At 46.8% G+C, this 22,298-nt stretch overlaps 1 pseudogene; it reads right to left on the bottom strand.

Annotated features, from left to right (window-relative positions):
- Nucleotides 1-332: 332 nt before the first annotated feature.
- On the bottom strand, nt 333-504 carry LOC126532576 (U2 spliceosomal RNA; annotated as a pseudogene).
- Between the last annotated feature and the right edge of the window lie 21,794 nt (nt 505-22,298).

Raw genomic sequence — 22,298 nt, 5'->3', positions numbered from 1 at the left:
ACATGTAGAAGAGCCGTCAGATTTACAAAAAAAGAAAAGGTGCGGCCTGCCGCGTGCATGACAAACCGTATGGTCCGCCGCGGCGCTGAGAGTCAGCGACTGTTGTCGGGCGCCAGCATAGAAAATGCATGGAGCGCGCTTGGAACGCCGTCGCCAATGCGTCCCATGCCCGATAGCTAGTGCCGTTCGGCCCAGCCAAGCGGCCGATAATGCAAGTACTACGGCTGTCGCGTTCGCTCCCATTGCAGCCCGCCTCACGCGGCAGGCCGCACCGTTTTACGGCGAAGCTGTTCACAGCTAGGGTTCCGTGCATTTGCGTACTGCGTGTGCAAATACCGTGGGCCGATCCCGGAGATAGTGCAATACCGGGCCGACCTGCGGCGGAGGTGAAGCAGGCTTGAAGGGCTCCGCCAACTTGCATAAATAAGTTAAAATCTTGGGTGCAAGTAGAAAGCGTATCAGATATAAAGCTGATAAGAACAGATACTACACGCTGACCCGCATCAGCCCCGCCTACGCTCACACAGCCCTCTCTTTGTCAGTGTTCCAAGCGCTGGCGTATCTACTTTCCTTCGGCTCTCCCGTGGTGCCGGTCCCATCGAAACGTCACGCGTGGCAAGTTACCTCGGGCTGCTCAGGGCCGCGGCCCCGTCGTCAACACGAATGTTTATAAAAATCACGGTAAATGAGCTCGTACATTTGTGTAAAATTCTGTGTCACCTATGTGAGGTGTGCTTAACAACTTCGCTGGTCATCTACCTCAACAGATTAGAAGGATGGCTCATGATATTTTGTTTAATCCAACGGCTGTGCCTGTAGGATATTGTCGTAACGTCAAAAGCAGGGGTTGCAGAGCGCCCTTCAGGAGTCAAAGCGGCAGGTCGCCTTTTTATTACCGAGCGCAAGTGCGACTTCTTCACTGCTCCTTGAGAAAACCGATCATGCGTACTCGCGTTGTCCTCTTCTTCATCGGAGTACTGGCGCGGCATCGCGGTACCTCCGAAGGAAGCATCTTCCCGATGCGCAATTTAAGCGGGACAACGGGAGAGAGTCACACACACACACAAAAGAAAACAAGAAAAGCTACAGTTAGTTCGACAGGTGCGGCTTCATCCGTACCACATGTACCACTACGGGTAAGTGTTTGCGGCGACTGGAGCTATTGCCACTGTCAGGAACGACCTCGTAATTCACGTCGCTCAGGCGGCGGATCGCTCTGTACGGCCCAAAGTACCGCCATAGGAGTTTTTCGGAGAGCCCACGACGGCGTACGGGTATCCAGACCCATACTTTGTCGCCGTGAGCGTAGAAAACGGACCTGTGTCGAAGGTCCTACCTTTTTGCATCTAGGTGTTGCTGAATGCAGATACATAGGCGGGCAGCTTGTCTGGTTTCTTTGGCGCGCTGAGTAAATTCGTCAACGGCGGTATACAGGTCGTTAAACTCGTGCGGCAGCATGGCATCCAGCGTTGTCGTGTCTTCGCGACAATGGACCAAGCTGAATGGTGTCATTCCAGTAGTTTCTTGTCGAATGGTATTGTAGACGAATGGTACGTAAGGCAAAAACTGATCTCAGTTCTTATGTTTTACGTCGACACACATGCATAGCATGTCTGCGAGGCTCCTATTAAGACGCTTGGTTAGTCCGTTCGTTTGTAGATGATATGCGGTTGTTTTCCGGTAGCTTGTAGCACTGAGTCTCAGAAACGAGTCAAGAAGTTCGGCAGTGAAGGCAGTTCCCCTCTCTGTGGTGGCTAATTTTGGGGCGCCGTGCCTAAGGACGACGTTTTCAATGAAAAAATGAGCTGCTCCGGCTTCTGTGCCCCGCTGTGTAGCTTTCGTCTTGGCGTAGCGCGTCAGGTAATCGGTGGCAACCTGACCCACCTGTTCCCGCTGTAGAAGTTGTATATGGGCCCAGGAAATCCATTCCAACTTGGGCGAAAGGCTGACCTGGTACCTCCGCCGCATGTAAGAGACCTGTGGTCTTGCCGGGGGGTTGTTTGCGTCTTTGGCAGTTGGCACATGTTCGCAGGTGATAATTTAAAGCAGCACGTAGCTTCGGCCAGTAGTGCTTCCGTCGGAGTCGGGACAATGTTCTTCTGTAGCCTAGATGACCTGCGGTGGTTTGATCGTGGCATGCTTATAGTACTTCTTTTCAAAGTGATGCCGGTACGACGAGCAGGTACGTGCTGCCACTGGCAGAAAAGTTCTTACAGAGAACATCGTTCCGGATACAAAACGACCGCAGTACCCTGGCATAGAGTCGCAGAACGCCTTTACTTGGGCCTTCCCAGAAACTAATGAGTAGGAGCAGCTATGAGTCGTGGCGATGCTCCTGTGAAATGGTGACGGCGTCGACGACGCCCAAAAATGCAGCGTCAACGTACGCATCATCGTTAGCTGTGGACTCGACGGGTGACCGCGAGAGGCCGTCGGTGTTGGTGCGCCTCTTTCCTGAGTTGTACATAATGGTCATGTCGAGCTCCTGAAGGCTAAGGCTCCAGCGCGCCAGACGGCCAGATGGGTGTTTAAAGTTAATCAGCCAACAGAGAGAATGATGATCGCTGACAATCTTGAATGAACGGCCGTGCAAATACGGGCGAAATTTGATAACCACCCACACCACGACGAGGCATTCCTTTTCGGTAGTTGAGTAGTTTTCCTCCGTACGAGAGAGAGTCCGGCTAGCGTAGGCGATTACATTTTCGGAACCAAGATCAACATTGCTCGCCTCAATCTGAAGTGCTACAGGGGCATCTTGGTCAAAGTGCGCAAGAACAGGAGGTGTGTGCAAGCGTTGGCGTAGTTCGCTAAATGCTACTTGCTCATTTTCACCCCACAGAAAGGGACCATTGTCTCGTGTCAGGCGTGTTAACAGCGCCGCAATACATGGAAAATTCGCAATAAAGCGTCATTAACAGGCGCATAGCCCCAAGAAGCGCCTCACTGCCTTCTTGTCAGATAGTGTGGGGAACTTTGCCACAGCATCTATTTTGGCTGGATCAGGACGTACACCCTCGTCACGGACGACGTGGCCGAGGAAGCACAGTTCACTGAAACCAAAATGACATTTCTCGGGCTTTAACATCACGCCAGCCGAGCATATGGCTTGGAGAACGGTGAGTAACCGGCTTCTCTGCTCCTCAAATGTAGCTGAGAACACTATGACTGCGTCTAGATAGACCAAGCATGTTGGCCACTTGAGGCCTGATAGTACGGTGTCCGTTAGTCGCTGAAAAGTGACACGCGCTGAGCACAGACTGAAAGGAAGGGCCTTAAATTCCTAAACACCATCGGGGGTCACGAAGGCAGTTTTCTCACTATCTCTCTCATCGACCTCGATCTGCTAATACCCGCTTCATAGGTCTATTGATGAAAAATAACATGCATGTCAAAGCCTGTGCAGCGAATCGTTGATGCGTGGCAGCGGATAGATGTCTTTCTTCGTGACCTGGTTAAATTTACGGTAAGCTATGCGTAATCGCAAACTGCCATCTATCTTTTTGACTAAGACCACGGGTGATGCCCAGGGACATTTCGAAGCCTTTATCACACCAACCTTGGGCATCTTCTCTACGTGCTCTTGAATCTCTTCGCGTTCCTTTGGAGCTACACGCTAGGGTTTATTTTTCGAATCGGCCGCATAGTATCATCCGTGAGGATACGGTGCTTGCTCAGTGGTGTTTGTTTGACCTTTGACATAGTCGAAAAGCAGTCTTGAACTACTGTATCAAGTCCAATAACCACTGCCGCTCGGAAGACGACAGGGTGGAGTTGACATCGACAGGCAAAGGCGTCGAGGGCGGGAGGGTCGTTGCTTGTAGAGCGAAACAATCTTTGACTTGGGTGACGTCGTCGCAGTACGCAATTGCGGTACCCTCCTGGATGGGACGGCTTTCGTTGATGATGCTTGTGAGAAGAACATCCGCATGCCCATGAGTCATGTCGAGTACGCCTCTAGCGATGGAAACATTGCGTGAGCAATGGTGCAACAATTTGCTCCGCGATCACATCCCCATGGTTAGTCTTCCTGCATGATACAGATTCAAGGCGGCAGGATCACAGCTCAATGATGACATCGTAGCGATTCGCAAGCGCTCATGTTGCCCGTCATCGATCGTGTCGCCGTATAGGCCTGCAGAAAATGTCACCATACGTTCCGGAATGTTTACGACTGCGCCGCGATCTCGCAGAAAATTCATCCCCTAGATGAGGTCTTTGCAGCAGTCGGGAATGATGACAAAAGTGGCAACGAAGCTAGAATTACCTACGCAAATTTTGGCGGTGCGTGATCCCTTTGGTGTCATTAGCTGACCCCCGGCACTTCTTATGTGGCGCCCTGTCCACAGAGTCTTCACTTTGCAAATTCAGTCAGCCAGCTCTTGCCACAATCGAGAAGTCTGCGCCAGTGTCAACAAGTCTGGTGACGTGATGTCCATCCAGCAGAATGCTGAGATCGCCACGGGCAACGTCGTCGGCGGGAGTATTCGTCGGCGTCATTTCGTTTTCGTCGGCGTTAATATTCGCCGTCGTCGTGTCGTTTTCGTGGGGAGCGTGGAGGGTATGTTTGGCGTCTCGAAACAGGGCAACCATCCCCCCGGAGGTCTCTGAAGCAATCACCCCTGTTGACGTCAGTGGGGAAACTCTAGCGCTTTCGGGAAGTGAAACGCAGAGGTGACGGGGACTCCCCGCAACAACATGGTGAAGCTGCCTGGCCTGGCGACAGCTGATCGCTGCTCGGGGCGCTACGGTCGTCGAAGTGTACGGAAGCGGCAGGTGAAAAGGAGCCGACTCCAACGTCTGGATGGAGGCAGTAGCGGGCAATGTGACCTGGCTCGCCGCAGTGGAAGCAGAGTGGTCGACGGTCGGCCACGCGCCACAAGTCGGTCGGGCGATAGAGGTAGTCTCACAGATTCCCGTTGCCACCACGGCACGGGAGGAGGCCGTGGCGGAAATGACGCTACCGGAGGTGAGGGGGGAGGATGCCAGACCATGTCGGCATAGGTCGGCAGACGTGCTTCTGGACATGGGGCTGATGAGGCGAAGGCTTGCCGCAACTTCGGGCGCACGACTTCGGCAACAGAAACGATCGGCGACTCCGTAGGATAAATTCCGAGGGCGCGCAGCTCTTCGCGAAGGATGTCTCGAATCATTTCCCGTAATGAAGTGTGGTCAACAATCTGAGCTGCGGAGCTTATTAGTGTGTTGTTTGGCTGGCGATCGAAATGGCGGCAACGTTGCTGAAGTGCCCGCTCGATGACAGTCGCTTCCTTGATGAATTCGTCGACCGTTGTATGCGGGTTTCGTACAGAACTGGCAAACAGCGGTTCCTTAAGTCCCCGCATAAGGTGACGCACCTTCTTTGCCTCGGTCATATCGGGGTCAGCTCGGCGAAACAGACGAGCCATATCTTCCGCATACATGGCGACGCTATCGTTGGGTTTCTGTACCCGAGCTTCAATAAGTTGGTGCGCGTAATTTCGACAGTCCGAGCTCGAGTGTGTATCAAGGAGCTCACGTCCAAAATTGCCCCACCTTTGGAAGCTCACTTCCCTGTTGGTGTTCGAGCGCTGTATTCTAGCGCGAAATAAGGATGGCTCAGTTTTTGTTGTGCGTTCCAGCGATTTCCCAGAGCCACACGTCCGTACTGGTCAATCCACTCCTCAACTCCTTCACAATTATCGCCGTGGAAAATTTCCGGGACGCGAGGATGTTCAAGACTCACCTGGGAAACATTAGGCGCCGTCTGTGAAGGAGGGAGAAGCGCCGATGGTGTAGCCATGTTGGTGGCAGTCGCAACGGTAGCGAACTCCGGCCTGAGGCCGAGCAGGCGCCGACTAACATGGTGGACTGGAGCCGTTACGAGAGGCAGAGCTCCGGCACTGGGTGTACGGCTCGGAACAGGGGTTGCACGCAGGGATTTTCAGGCTCCAGCACTTCCACTAGTGTCGCAACGGCAAGAAACAGGGGTCGTAGAGCGCTGTTCACGAGGCACAGCGGCAGGTCGCCTTTTTAATACCGAGCGCAACTGCGACTTCTTGTTCTTTCTTCACTGCGCCTTGACAAGAACGTTCATGCATACTCGCGTTGTCCTCTTCTTCATCGGAGTACTGGCGCGGCAATATCAATTGCACCATCCGATATTTAGCTAAGCATTCGGTGTTTAGAATTTCTTTGGGCCCAAGAATTTACCATGTTTGTTCGTCAAGTCGCCAAACATTGTAATTTACATCGACTGAACTTACTTTGCAATGGGAAGATCTTTTGAAAAACTCGTAAGATTGTGGCACTTTTATGACTCGTTTTATCCATCTTTATTGCGATAGCAAATACAAGAACACTCGAGGTGCTTTTGGGCCATTGGCCTTGGCACATCCGTCCTGCTGTCACGGTATCGACGCACATACGCGGCCCACGCCAAGATGCTTAGAAGGTCTCCAGAGACGCGCCGTGCGTTTCGACGCTACAGCCGCAAAGCCAAGAAGGCCCACCCATTACGCACCGCGCAGTCCGCTCAGCCTGAGGCATGGGGCAGAGTTCAGGCTTGCGCTGCTGGCATGATCGTTATGGGCGCACAGTTTAGGGTTCTTACTGAGTATATGTGTGCGTACCGCACACCGTTGTTCATACACACATATCTCATATAAACGAAAGAGGACAATAAGCGTCAAGCGAACCCTACCAAGTGGGTTCATTGGGCGCTGACACGCGCGGACGGCTTTCCTTCGGTGACACTTTGAGCACAATAAAGATGTGGCGCCTGTGACGCCGTTTGTTGCGCTCCTTGGCACGCCAACGTTTTGTGTGCGACGTGTTCAGAGCCACGATGCGCAATGATGTCGCTTTCTATACTTCGCCTTCGGGCGAAACTGCCATTTTTGAATCACCGTTATTAAAATTGAACGCCAATTTTCTAAACTCCAATCCTAGTTTAGTAGCGCTGCCAGGGACTGGAATTACCTTTCCAACGAAGCCGCACACCGCTCACATCCACATAATTTCAAAGCTGCCATAGAACCGCACCCTTCACTGCGGTATTCGCCCATCGCTCAAGGAATATCCCACGCCACAATCGGGGCTTTTGTTAAACAAGTGAAACCTTATTAGCAACGTGGATCATGCTGCCCTTTGTTTATATAGGTACTGATAGCTATGTTCAGTTTCGGACGAGTTGGCTCTAAAGCAGCAGAGATAACTTCACCCTACTCAAACGTTGTGTATGCCATTCCAATAATTCGGTATGCTCTCCATGTATTCCTTAATGAATATAAATGGCTCCAATATCAATTCTGTGTAATTTGCAAAGAAGCGTACGGGAAACATATGAACAATAAGGGGACCGGAACGACCCGATTTTTGTCTGTCCCAGGCGTATAAATCAAATCGATAATGAAAGGGAGGAAATCATGGGGCACTTGTTTTTGTATCGTGTGTATATAGTTGGACGTAGCTGCACCCACAGCCCTCTGCTGGCAAACCTGGTTGCCTGTGAGTCCGGATGTGGAAGGGCAATAAACATCATTCCCCATATTTTGTGCATCGATTCAGTTTTACTTGAAATACAGAACTGATAAATAAAGAGAAAAGGAAGTGCATGATAGCTCAAATTGCCGCAGGCGGGAATTGAAGCCACATCGCATTACGAGTGCGGCGCTCTCACCAGCTGAGCTAGCGCGGCGCCGTTTTACAATCCACTTTGCAAGGTTTTAGTGTGTGCCCGCTAGATATAGCCCGGTGTGCTAGCGAGTACCACCGCTCATGGCCCATGGTGACTTACGTAAAACATCCTTTTTTACGGATGGCGTCATGCATTACGTGAACTTGGGAGACGGCACCTAACCAGAAAGCCTTTGTGCGTTACCGGAAGGCATCAAAGCTACAGGAATCAGGACCTTAGCTTTGTAGTAAAAAAGGGGGGCCGAGGGGTCCGATTCTTTGTTTGCCCCAATCATATGAAACGAACGGACAATGACACCAAAGAAAATAGATAGTAACTTACTTGTTTTATTTGAAATTGTAAAAGATAACGTAAAGGCAACATAGATTTACACGAGTGCATTCAGAATGTTTTAGTTGGGACCATTTCTCATACTTTGTTTCGCAAACACTGAAATTGTTTTCATTTATCAGGCTATAAAAATATTAGGTGAGTAACACTTACAGAGGTTCGTGACAGAAAAATTTGAGCAGTTCCTACCGAAAATCTAAGCATTAACACTAATATCAAGAGCAAGCGTTGTGCTTGAATTCTTCGGCCGGTGCTCTAGCAATACGCGGGAGCGTGATGTTTACGCTACGTGAGTGCTTGTTATATAAGGTAGCGTTAAATCATAAACTTTACCGCGAGCACACAGCCAGTAACTGCTTTTTCTTTCGCGACGCTCGACATTTATTTGATGCCTCTAGAAACAACAACCTCGCATGATAATCAGCATTCTCCAAGGGATGCAGAACAATGTCCTATCGCAACACAGGGAATGTGAGAATTGAAGTAGTGGACAGCTGGGTCGCCGTACGGAGTTGTTTAGTCTGGGACGAAGTATCATTGCTATGAGCATTTTTGCATTCTGAACCAATGAGAATGCGGCCGCCGCGTCTTGTAAGCGAAACGATGACCCCTTCCGCAGCCGAAGATTGTACGGCCTAGCAAAAGGGGATGCCCACGGTGTCGTGAACATTGGCTAATTGATTTCCGCATTGAAATTGAGCACCGTTATCTTTGCGATAGAACTCAACAAAGGCCTCTTACCAGTGTGTTTTAGTAGCGGAGTCCACTGAGCAACGAGTACGGCGAAGGCTGTGCACGATGTAGTACTACGTGACGCGACAGCTGCAAGGTGCGCGAGAAAGCACAGCTTGCGTTTCCCCGAGAGAACAGGTGGCCTGGTCATCACCGTTTGTGGGCGTATGACGACGTGCTCTTCCTGAAATAATAGGTTGACGGGATTTTCGGTTATGGGCGTTCTAAACGTTTGCGGTTAAACGCCCGATACATAAGACAAACGTTCAGTGATCGTATTTAAAGATGAGGAGCGCTCGTTATGCAACGGTACTTTTCATTTTGCAACAACCACGCGCATAAGCGCAACAATCTGAGGGTGGCAGCGCGAGGCAAGACGAGGACAAGGAGGAAAACAGGGTGGACACTAAAGGGTCATTCCACGCCAAACGTTCCATGCCTGGCACCCAACGCTGTCCTATACTATTCCAAAAATTTGTGTTTCAATAATTTTTTTTTATTATTTCAACATACTGTCAACCTCACGGGGGTCATTAAAAGAGTCAGTGAAGAAACTTTGACACATATATGTACATTTGCAATTTGCAATTCTTTTTCTTTTTGAGCCATCAAAATTATATACAGAGTAATTAGGACCAAATACAGAGATGCAAACAATAGCAATAAGCAAAATAGAGCACTGCCCTCACCGCAAGCTCAATAAAGTTGGGAGACATTGTCTGCTCAGTAACACACGGGTTCAGTCCATTCCATTTTCGTACAGCTTGGGGGAAGAAGGAGAACAAGAGCGCGTTATTATTGCAGGAAATCTCTTCTAGTCTGTTTGGGTACATCTGTCGAGTCTGGCGAGGGGATATAAAGTATACAAAGTCTGAGTGGTTTATCTTAAACAAGTTATGGAGTAGCATGTACAAAACCTTCAAATGCAGTAGTTTCGCTCGGCTTCCCAGAGTGTGAAGGCCTGCACATTGTGAGAGCTCAGTTGGTGAATCGGTACGCTTGTAGCGGTTATAAAGAAAACGGACAGCTTTCCTATGAAGCATTCCTGGTGTGTGGATGTTATTTTTTGTGTGCGGCAACCAAACTACATTCGTATATTCTAAAATCGGCGGAATAAGTGTGACGTAGGTAAGGTACTTAGTTTCAAAGGCCGAATGACGCAAGACTCTCTTGAGAAAGAACAGTTTGTGCATTACTTTCCTCGTTATCTGTTGGATAGGCGCAGTCTACGTCGAGTCGAAAGAAATGATGAGTCCTAAGTAAGGATGCTCAGAAACACTTGGGGTGATGACATTGCTAATGGAATAAGAATAATGTAACTTTCCTTTTTTCTTTGTAACAGATATTGAAACCGTTTTATCTAAAATGATGGACATCAGCCAATCTTTGCACCACTTCCCTACTTTATTTAAGGCATTATTGAGTTTATTTGGTCATCTATATTCTGGATTTCTCGATAAAGCACGCAGTCATCTGCAAAAATCTGCAATTTTCGTGCACTATTTCAGCAAATAGACTACTTTTGCAAGGAAAAGTTTTTTCCTGTCTCTTACAGGGACTTCAATGTTGCCTTGGCGGGCGAAACCTACGTTGCGATAAAGCACCCTCAAAAATACTATACTTCACGGATGGCGGGCAAAACGAGAACAAGGCGAGAGCGGGAGCCAAGTTTCAACAAAAGCACTTTTCTTCGAGGCGGCATATGCTTTCCTCGGCACAGTATACATAGGTAGACTTCTTCTAAAGGAAAGAGGGGGTAACGCTGGTCGTTGAGGCAACGAACCAGCTGTGTTAACGGCGAGAGTGTGAAATAAAATAGAAAGGTGTGCTAATCGACGTCGGTGGACAAAGGTGAGATAGCGCCGTGTGTCAGCCGGTTGACGTCTCATTATAGGTTATTTGTGTGTGTGTGGTGTGTGTGTGTGTGTGTGTGTGTGTGTGTGTGTGTGCGCGTGTGCGTGTGTGTCTGTGGAAGGACCCTGGGCGACGGGGCATTATCTGCTCCGCTGGAGGTCAGTGAACTATCGTCTCTCTGCAAGAGAGAATAAAACAAGCGCCAGGAAATTGTGCTTCTGGAAAAAATAATACAAATATAGAATGTATAAATATAAGAACAAAAACGGAGGAAATAAATACAAAACACTAACAAACCCAATGAAAAATAACTAAGTGATGTTGCCTATGGTTGGAAATTTAGCATAGCGAAGACATTCTAAATCTTCCTTTGAATCATTTATGCCTATTGGTTGCAATGTCTTGAACTTACATTGAGGTACGATTCTCTGTATTTTCTATCTCGCATAGAACGAACATTTGACTCAAGCATGCAGAGTTTAACTTCGTCAAAGTTATGACCTGGCTGGGTGAAATGCTCGGCGATGGCTTTGGGTATTTTTTCACCTATGCCCACGCAATGTGCGTTCAACCTCACGTTCATTTATTGTCCCGTTTTACCGATATATTGTTTCTTACAGAAAGAACATTCAAGCATATACATCACATCGGAACTAGTGCAAGTAAAGCCAGTTTTCAGTTCGCGTGCATAACTACTTGCCCTGCTTTTCATTTTAATGTCACTTTGAACGTGGCTGCAATATTTGCACCTGGGACGACAACATGCTTTTATCACGAGGGAATGATGTTATCTGGCTTGTGGCTTCATCATCATCAGCCTATTTTATGTCAACTGCAGGACGAAGGCCTCTCTCTGTGATATCCAATTACTACTGTCCCGTGCCAACCGATTCCAACTAGCACCTGCGAATAGCTTAATTTCATCACCCCACCTACTGTTCCACCGTCCTCGACTGCACTTCCCTTCTCTTGGCACCCATTCTGTAACCCTAACGGTCCACCCTTATCTAACCTACGCATTACATGACCTGCCCAGTGTCAAGGTGTTTATTGCCAGGGTACCAAGGCAGTGAGAGGTCGACCTCGGTGCTGTAGTCAAAACCCTGCGCGCTGTCAGTACCGGCCCCGTGCGTAAAGCACTGGTGATACGCCTGACCAACCGGAACTTCTTTGTTGCCTTTCATACTATGTAGATGCGCCGGGCTAATGTGCGCTTCTTCTTCACTACATTTGTCCCCCGGAGCAATAGGCGCCATCGTGGCGATCTAAGCATAAGGTAGCATAGCGGTATCGCAGATGGGCTTGAGCCGATCTACGTGAACAGTTTCGCTACCGCGACGGAGCTGATCAGAAGACGGCTACACAAGCTGGACGATGGGGGAAGTTAGTGCAATAACATGGTAAGGTCCATGATATCGTGAGAGCAGCTTAGAAGAAAGACCGGGAGCTAAAGGTGAAACCCACAGCCAAACCAATGAATCGGAAGGGAAGCATAGGGGATCAGAGTCACCACGGCGAAGCTTCTGGTGTGTCTGATCTTCGGTGGTAAGACAGCGGGCGAATTGTCTGCATTCTGCAGCATGCTGCGCAGCTTGAAAGACAGGAACACATTTTGATGAATCAGGCTGGTAGGGTAGAATGGTATCGATGGTGCAGGAAGGTTCGCGGCCGTACAGTAAGAAAAACGGAGAAAAACCGGGGGTGGCTTGAGTGGCAGTATTATAGGCGAACGTGACGAACGGAAGCACAGAGTCCCAATTGAAATGATCGGGCGCGACGTACATGGCGATCATGTCGCCAAGAGTGCGGTTGAAACGCTCCGTCCACCCGTTCGTCTGCGGATGGTATGCGCTAGTGGTCCTGTGGATGATGTGACACTCCTTCAGAAGCGACGTCACGACTTCAGATAGAAAAACGCTGCCTCGACCACTAAGAAGTTCCCGAGGGGCTCCGTGACGAAGAACAAAATGCCGCAGTATTAATGATCCAACGTCTTGGGCAGTGGCAGATGGAAGTGCAGCAGCTTCTGCATAGCGTGTGAGATGATCCACTGCAATGATAATCCAGCGGTTGCCAGCCTCGGTACAAGGAAGTGTACTGTAAAGGACGATTCCGACGTGATCAAAAGAACGGGACAGACAAGGAAGCGGCTGCAAAGGTGCGGTAGGGATAGTAGGGGCCGACTTTCGGCGCTGGCACTCGAGGCAGCAGCGGACGTACTTGCGAACGAACTTGTGCATGCCAGGCCAGTAATACCGGTGCCTAAGGCAGGTGTAGGTCTTTAACACGCCACTGTGTGTACATTGGGGATCAGTATGGAACGATGCGCATAAGTCAGCCCGAAGATGACGTGGTATTACAAGGAGCCATTGCCGACCCTCGGGGAGGTAGTTGCGATGGTATAGGAGTTGGTCACGAAAAACAAAGTGATGCGCCCGCCACCGTAGCGTCCTAGATGCTATAACAGTGGCAGGATCAGCGAGAAACTACAAAAGCGAAGAAATCCACGGGTCTTTCGCTGCTCAGAGCGCATGTCATCAATGGCAAGTGCTGTTAGGACAAATTTGAGTGGGCAAAGACTGTGCACGTCAGATGAAATGGGCGAGCGGAAGAGAGCGTAGGCATTGGTATGCTTGCGTCCAGAGCGGTACACGGCCCGGGTGTCGTATTTTTGCAAACTGTGCGCCCAGCGTGCGAGGTGGCCGGAGGGGTCTCAGCGCATGGTGGTTCGTTACTACATCGAATTGGCGGCTGTATAAGTAAGGTCAAAATTTCGTAAGGGCCCAGAGTATGGCTAAACACTCCTTTTCTGTAACAGAATAGTTTAGCGCCGACTTTGTCAGCGTGCGGCTAGCATAAGAAACGACGTATTCCTCAAGACCAGTTTGCGTTCGGCAAGAACCGCCCCAAGGCGGACTCCGCTAGCATTTGTATGGACCTCGAGCCTGTTTCACATGCTGCCACTGGAACGACGAAAATCGGTGCAGTCGCATGCGTCGCAATGCGATATTTAGAGGGCCCATTTCACATGATTGCGATTTCAACAATGCGACTGGTGCTACGCCGAAGGTTGCTTGCTGCCAGGCTTCGTGGCGCGCGCTGCATAATTCTTTTATTATAATGAATAAAACGGTTAGATTATAATATTGTGGACTTTTCTTTATTAGGAGCAAGTAATATGCGTGTTTTATTATTTTAAAACGTGTTGAAGTTAAGATTTGTTTTGGAGTGCGCAACAGCGGTTTCTGAAGTTCAGTGGCACATGGCGCACGTAAACAGCTGTTCGCAGGTGGTTCAGCACTGTGTGTTGCCTCATCTGCCTTCTATGACCGTTTCGGTCTGCCTACGCTACAATCTACAAGGTGACCTATCGACAAGCTCATATAACTACCCTCACCGCATATGCAGTAATCGGAATTCGGCTGTCAGGCAGTCGTCGCGCCAGCCCAACAAACTATTCGTGCTACCCGAGCTCGGCGTCGGCTTCTGGTGAAATGATGTGTGCATATTGCTCGTGATTGCGCATATGCGGTGCCTGCTTCTAGCCATATTCTTGCGCCAAACGCAACAACTATCACGAAGCCGAAAGCCCGCGTGTGCCCCTGAACGAAGCCGCAAATGATCTGTGTGATTACTGTACGTGGAATGAAAATTGTGTTGTGAAATTCAACGTTAGCGCCAGCCTGGTTCGTCCATCGCCGTGCGTGTGCTGTGAATATATATATGGGAGTCCTCTCTAAATATTTATAAAGGCGCAAAAGCCGACACATCAAATGTTTTGTGCAGTTACCGTCACTTTTGTGGAAACCTGTACTTTGGAACATAGCATTCTAATAGACACGCTTCTCGTCCACTTTGTTGTATTGTGACTCGCGCTGGTAGTATACTCGGAACTTCCAACAAGAAGACCATATCGGTACGCACTATCCGTAATGCAGGACCGTGGGCCCACGGCCGGCGCACTTGCCGTAGGGTTCTTCACCTTTCTGCTCAGCCTCGCACTCCGCTCACGGTTAGCCTGTTTTGAGGAAATAAATACTATTATATTATTAATGTTAGTCGATATTATAGTTTCTTCACAGTAATCTATAGGAATAATGCATATTTCTTAAGCTAGTCATGCATTTAACCTGTATTAGATCAACATTGTTACGACATGCTCATGGGAGTCATTTCGAACTAGATTGCTCAGTCAGAGAAAGTACAAATGAAAGTCTCAATGTTTATTCCAGTTTGGTATTCCTAAACAAATTATGGGCCCTATAACGTAAAACTATTCCAATATGTTTCTATTCCAATCTCCTGACGTCAAATTTGCGTAACCACCAATGCAAGCACCGGGCGGTCACCCGCAGGGTTGTCTGAACAGACCAGTCAAACGCTCTCCTCGTTCATAGGAGGTCACTTTTGTTTGCTTGAAAAACGAATAACATTCCCTACACTGAGCGGCTTGTCGTATCTAATTGGCTGACAAGAGGCGAGGAGAACGCTCAAGTGGGGAGGGATTCCATGGGGCCGAGCCACTGCACTGAAAGTCGATAACCGGATGAAGAGGGTGGTGCCGGCGTCTACGACTGGTCGGTTTTCCCTTACTTAGCTTGCGGTTGCTGGTCGAAAGTCGCGGCGGCATGCAACGGAAGCTCAAAAATGACGCAAAAACTGACCCTCAGCAAAGAAGAGTTGGCAGAATGAGGGAGTAAACGTGCCGAAAGTGCTCGAAAACGTTACACGGCAACGCAAGAAGATTTATTATACGCAAATACACCCATGCTCTCCGGCAGGTGCGAGTAGCCAGCGTCTGAGCGATCGGCGGAAGCCATCTTTTATTCCTTTCGGAACGGAGCAGCTTGCGGCTATTCCGAAAAAAATTCAGTTTTGTCCGGCATATCAATGCATCTTTATCGCGTACACGTAACGTTGACGCGGTGAGTTTTTGCGGTTTTGTGACGTCGCGTGACATGCAGGTGAAGTGGGTGCAGCCCGAAATCTTTTTACCAATAGCAGAGGGTTAATGGCGAAAAGGGGTCGAATCAGAAATAACTGTTTTTCTTTTTCCTGTCAAATCATGCATAATCAGTGTTCACACATCATATCAGATCGGGAGGTATCGCGGTTTTCGTGACGTCGCGTGACAGACAGGTGAAGTGGGTGTGGTCGAAAAAAGTTTTTGACCAATCGTGGAGGGCTGATAGCAGAATTGAAATAGAAAAGTTAGGAATAGATTTACGTTATAGCGCCCTATATCGGCAGAATATTATGCCTGCTTGCATTATCTGCAATTCAATGTTGAGAGCTGTAAAAACTGATTCCTTTTCTTGCTGTCGAAAGGCTGCTTCAATGTCGATAGCAAGCTATAGTTATTCAGTTCGAAAGTGTTAAGCAATGACTATATCTCTAATCTTATCAGTGCATTTTTGTTCCACGAACACAATTAAGTTTTCTTTCTCCCTCTCATTCACAGCCATGAAATGAAATTGTTCACTTTCATAAGTATCAGGATGAAAACATTCTGTAGTTTGTCCTGAGCATTTTTCTGCACCCTATAGTGTGCCCGTTTGTATCAAGTTCTGGTGTTGCAATCGCACTGATCTACCCATATTTTTATATTGGAACAAACGAATTTATTGAACTTCGTTTTCAAATCTACAATGTGGTCATGCAGTAACGACCACATTAATAAGCAAAAGAAGACTGAAGATTCAGTGTATGTGTTGGAATCTATACGGAGTGAAGTTTTTGTCAAGTGGTCAATTAAATACTGCGATATATACAGTTTGTCCTATTTTGAACAATCCAACATGTCATCTTTTGCAAGGTTTGCTTATGCACCACATAGGTTACAACCTTAATGTCACATAATCATTATGTACTACGCTGTTCACAACCTATACCAAAATGCAAACGGCAGTTAATGTAGATGTACACTGTGAGACATAAACACAGTGACGTTTGTTGAGCAAGGAATGGTGCGAGGTGTGTGCAGATGAATGAATGACGTGGGCCTATGTACTTATTTATTTACATACCTCGCAGGCTGCAAGGTTGTAGTGTTAGGAGTTACAAAAGTAGTTACAAAAGGAAGAAGGGCACAACATTAAAAAAACAGCAAAAAGTAACACCAATACAATGCACCAACTAGCGCAATGTGTTTTACTGGAACAACATTATACAATACTTAACAAACAATAAGAGAACAACTTACTGCCGTTGCACTCTGTACAGATGGTAAACCAGCGAAGCTGAAATGTGCGGCCCCGGTGTTTATCACCATGGGTTAATTCCGATGGTTTATTCAAGTCTTCCTATATTATTTGTTATGTCAGTGTTCTTTAATGAGGTTACGCACAAGTTTGGCTTGGGTTTATCGCAATGTTTATTTGGGAAGCCACAGAACCCACTTTGCAAGATCACCATCATGGAAAGTGCAATGAGTGGTTCATTGTGTTAATCCAGCGGGTCTATCAAACTATTTCTCAGTTATGTTAAGCATTTGTGTTTCATAATGCGTTAATCATAATATTTAGGACTCGGTTATGCACTGAAGTTATCGAGTGGCACACCGGGGCTGCAAATTTCATTTAATTAAATGCAGGGACACATTTTGAACAGATTGCCAAGTCAGAGAGAGACTGCTGCATGCGCACTCTGCAGCGAGAGACAAACGACCTGACTATCGGTGTAACCAATAGCCCACCACACCTTTATTGGAAGATAATTATGTCACCATGGTTTTGTCTTAACCCCGTCCCGCTCTGTGTTCCTTCCCTGTAATAATACGTAGAGAAATACATATGTTTTAAATGCATGAGCATCTCTATGCCTATCCAACAAGAAATTCTCCGTCCATGATACAAGACGAATGCAATGGCTCACACCCCCCTAAACAATGGCTCATACCCCTACACTATGGTTTTCGTGATCGGACCACGAGTGTTTTGCCTAGGCATATACAGCTTCACTGTAAAAAGAATGAACAGCTTCCTGCTAGAGACCAAGACGATAATGAGGCGTACTAACACATGAAAGTTTATTGAACATGCCACGTAAGTGCTGCTTGACAAGAAATAAATGGAAGTTACACAAAAAGCAGAAGCAAAAACTGATGTGTGTCTATACAGATCCCAACAGGAAACGCATCCATCTCTGAAAGTGTAGCAGAGGCCATGCTGACACAATATTCTCCCAGTGTCGTTGCATCTACAGCTTCCATAATTTCTCCAGGCAGCCAATCTTGACAGAATTCTAGCTTCTTCCTCTACAATGCACTCTCGACATCTGAGCGTGCTTGTAGAGGAAGAAGCTAGCATTCTGTGCAGATTGGCTGCCTAGAGAAATTACGGAAGCTGTAGATCTAAAAATGCTGGGAGAATATTGTCAGCATGGCATCCGTTAGAAATGGATGCATTTTCTGTCAGGAAACATACATTAGTTCTTGCTTCTCCTTTTTGTGTGTTCGGTTTATTGCTTGTCAGCCAGCAGTTACTCGGTGTGTACATTAAACTTTTGGTTGTTAGATCATCTCGGTTTTCTTGTTCGTTCTATGTGTTCTCTGGTGCCGTTTGCAGCCAGGCTATTCTTTATTTTTTTCGACTGCGACAACTCACTTTATTGGCGCTTATGATGCTTTGCGTACCTCATAAAATCTTTCATTTGGCCAGTGTAGCAAGGATGTATAATATGAAGCAGTAAGAACAAGGTACGCTAAATTCTAATAAAAAAATTTATTGTGAAAATGCAGTGATTTATAAAGGTTACCGTAAAGTAGTACAGCAATAAAACCTGATAAAACTAGTGCTTGATGAAACGAAACAAAAGATGGGAAATGGAGAAAATACATATACATATACAAGTCCAGCGAAAAAACATTGTGATCACCAAGTGCGCATGTGGCTACCTTCAAAGAAACTCGTTTTTTTTCCCCAATGGCATGGAACTGGAAGAGTGTGCTTGCATAGGCAAGCTGTCAGTCTGTCTATTGTAATAAGAACAGTGTTTCTTGAAAGTTGCGGGCATGCAGGATTGACAATTGTAATAATTTTTTCCTGCATTTGAAATATTTTTTGTACTTAGCTTCTGCAGCACTTTATTATGTTTGGCCGCATCAAGTAACAATTTTTATCTAGCCTTCAAAGATGTCTTTTTTTCTGGTAATTTGTATAACTCGCCACATTTTTACATAGAACCTTAGTTGAAAGTTAGCCCTCGTCCATCTCTAGTGTCATCCTATTCATACTGCTTCATGCTATGCACCCTTGCAATATTTGTGTGTGTGTGTGTGCGTGTGTGTGTGTGTGTGCGTGTGTGTGTGTGTGTGTGTGTGTGTGTGTGTGTGTGTGTGTGTGTGTGTGTGTGTGTGTGTGTGTGTGTGTGTGTGTGTGTGTGTGTGTGTGTGTGTGTGTGTGTGTGTGTGTGTGTGTGTGTGTGTGTGTGTGTGCGCGCGCGCGCGCGTGCTTGCCTGTGTGTGCTTGCGTGCGTGCGTGCGTGTGCTTGCGTGCGCGCGTGCGCGTGCGCGTGTGCACGCGTGGATTTGGATGTGAAATCGGGCCCTCGGGTAGACGTACCATTGTTGTCTTGTGCAGCCTCATGAATTCAGTAACTATAGTGCGACAGAAATACGATGGACAAGAACGAAGCGAACATACAGAGCGCGTCGTTCTTGTCCGTTGTTTAACTGTTCCGCTTTAGTTAATAATGAATACACACCAACTTGTCCAGTTTTCAGTTCTTATGTCGGGCTTATAAGCCCGCTTGTTTCCTCAAATATCTGCATGGCTGTATATCCTGTAATTTAATTCTTGGCCATGTGCTTGCAAGTCGCGTGTCAAAGTCCTGATTTCCCCAACGATCTCGTGCGATGTGCAGGCCCAGACAGTTTCTGGTGAATCCATGTAGGTGTGCAGGGTGTTGTTGTGCAGGGTGTAATCTGCACTACAAGTGCTGCTTTGATTGCTTTCAGTTCAGCTTTTCTAGGTGTAGGATGACCTGGAATGGTACTCACTTATATGGCGTTTAATATTATGTAGTGTCATACTACTGTTACACTGCTATTGCCACATCAGTGTACTATATGTGCTTGATCTTTGCTTGTACCTTCATTAGCAACCTCCTCTGTGTGTTTGGCAGTTGCATACAGTTTCCTGGCCTAATTGTTTTCCCCCATATTGCACGGTATAGGTCTGTTGCGTTTCAAGTTCAGGTGCTCCCTAGGTTGCTTCTGAAGGAAGGGGTAGCCTTCACTTTCACTTCACTTTCACTTTAATACCTTAAAAACACCATTGGAGGGGTGCTACATAAGGCTGGTTATTTGTTCTAGTCGTCTTTGCATCTCATATGCCAGCTGGCATAGTATCTTGTGATCAGGTTCCTAGCGCCTGAGGCAAAGAATTTGTGATGCAGGCTGCAACTCTACTCCGTCTAGGTGCTTGTTCGTTTGCTCTTTCTCATAGAGGTCTTCAAACGTGGTAAATTCGGAAAGACCTGTTATTACCCGATGCCTGTATTCAATGAGTTGTCTTTTTTGTGCGCTGCTGGTAATTCATACCGTAGAATACCTTGGACACAAGCACAGCAGCTGCGATTTTCCATAGTATCCACTCGTCCTCCCCCCATGATTTCGAGATTATTCTTATTCTTTTCACCAGGTGTAGAATTTGCGTCCAGGCATGGCATAATTGTTTCACCAATGTGCTGGCTCTGCCGTATGGTCTTACACTAGCTGAGCATTTGTGGATGTTTACTTGCGGGTATATTTCTCCAGCTATGTGCAGCACAATGTGGAATCTGGGGTAGTTCTTAATTCTAGTCCTATTTCTGACGTCGATGTAAGCTGACTTATCTGAAAACGAGAGGCCAGACTGGTCAAGAAAGTCTGCAGTGTTGTTGAGAGCTTGTTGCATCATTCTTGATTTCTGTATAAGATAGCTTTCCCATAGACTGTAGTACACGAAAGCCTGTAGTACATCTTGTAGTATGCCTGTGTTGTTGGCGTGGGTGGGCCAAATGTACCTCCAACTCTCACCTGGAATTTTCTGTCTTTCTAAAAGTTACTGTTTAACTTAAGTGCTCTACCAGAAATTTTCTTGCTCATCGTTCCTATTATTATAGTAGCATGAGGTACTGCTGTTAAATGTCTTTTCACTCTATTCATTCTTTCATAAGCGGTATTACACAATGCCCTGCAATAAAGTTTCTGCTGCTTATGGCCCCTCATATCTGCCAGAAGGGACAACTTTTGAAAAAGGTTTTCTTTGAGCTATATGTGCGCCGTAGTATGAGCTTTCATGTCTTGACATTTATGCATCTGTAGAACCAGCTTCCTGACAGAGTACTTGCTGTACCTGAATACGCTTACTTGTGCAGTGCTGTTGAACAATACATATTGATGCAATGAATGTTTACACACCCGAATTATCACGAAAGATTGTTGTTTTACAATTATGACCTTTGGATTCGATTGGCGTTAGATTTTGCATAAGCGTGCCCCCCTATGCAATAGTATTTGGAAGTTTCAGGGTTCAATAAAAGGTGATGAAATAAATATAAGTGCAAAAGCTTTTTTTTTAACTATGACTCCCATGGAAATGCGACTTCCATGGCTGGCAATTCAACTCCTCGCCTTGTGTTAGCAGCATAATGCTATAGCCACAGTGCCAATAAATTGAAGAACAATATTTTTGTCTGTAGATTTTTTTTCTTGCCTGTACGTAAGTAAAATTTGGAATAAGTTTGTCACTGCAAGAAACAGCAGTTTGTGGTCCTTTATTGAAGTAACCACATACTGTGTATAGTTGAAACGCAGAAATTTGTTCTGAAATCCTCGGGTGATATGTTCTTGCAAGTAACATGGTATTTCATAACTTATAAAGATAGTACTCACAGCGGATATCATTCTATGGGTTTACACACGAAAATATGTGATCACAAACTTAGAAACTTATCAGAAACATGTAAGGCATGAACGTTTCTGCACGCTTGATCAGCTGTGGATGGATGGGTGGAATAACTTTAATGAAAGGTACTGTGAGCTATGGGGCGCAAGGCCCGATAGAGTGGGCTACTCCCATGTTGGGTGAATGTGCAAGAACTGCTTATACTTAAAGGATTCAAAGTTTCACAGGAATGGATACAACTGTCTGACTTCACTGCGCAGTTCTGATTTAATTTTCTTTGACGTGTCGTTTTCTACTGTTTGACCCCTACAAGAACAGGCTGTTTTCCTGCTTTTTGCATTGTTGCACGAGTTTTGCATGACGGTGCAGGAGGGTACATTGTCACTGTGCTGCGATAGCAAGGGCATAATTTACTTAATTTACTAGCTGTAGAGTTAATTACCTTTAAAAGCAAATGTTAATATAGGTGCAGTAAGCATACAAAGCCCGCAACATATTTAATATTTAGTGGTGTCTGTGCAAGAAAGAGAAATTCTTCAGAGAAGAGATGCAACTTAGCGTGCATGAAATATTCGAAAACAAATTCACGACGCTGTTTACTCAAGCCACGAATTTAGTACTATCGTAGAAACTTCATTACGATAGCCTACACTTTGTCTCTGTCAAATTTAAAAAGTGAGGTGCGATAGCCTTTCAAGATGCATCGGGAAATTGACACTTGAAAACCGACAAGAAAAAGCAGCTGAACGCTACCGCGTTCAGCACAACGTTAAAACTTCGGGTACGTTGCTGTCTTGTCATTTGCCCTTGCCGAG

This window comes from Dermacentor andersoni, chromosome 4 (assembly GCF_023375885.2).
Source record: "Dermacentor andersoni chromosome 4, qqDerAnde1_hic_scaffold, whole genome shotgun sequence".
NCBI lineage: Eukaryota > Metazoa > Arthropoda > Arachnida > Ixodida > Ixodidae > Dermacentor > Dermacentor andersoni.
The sequence above is the reverse complement of the archived record's forward strand: the minus strand, read 5'-3'. Positions and strand labels throughout refer to the sequence as shown.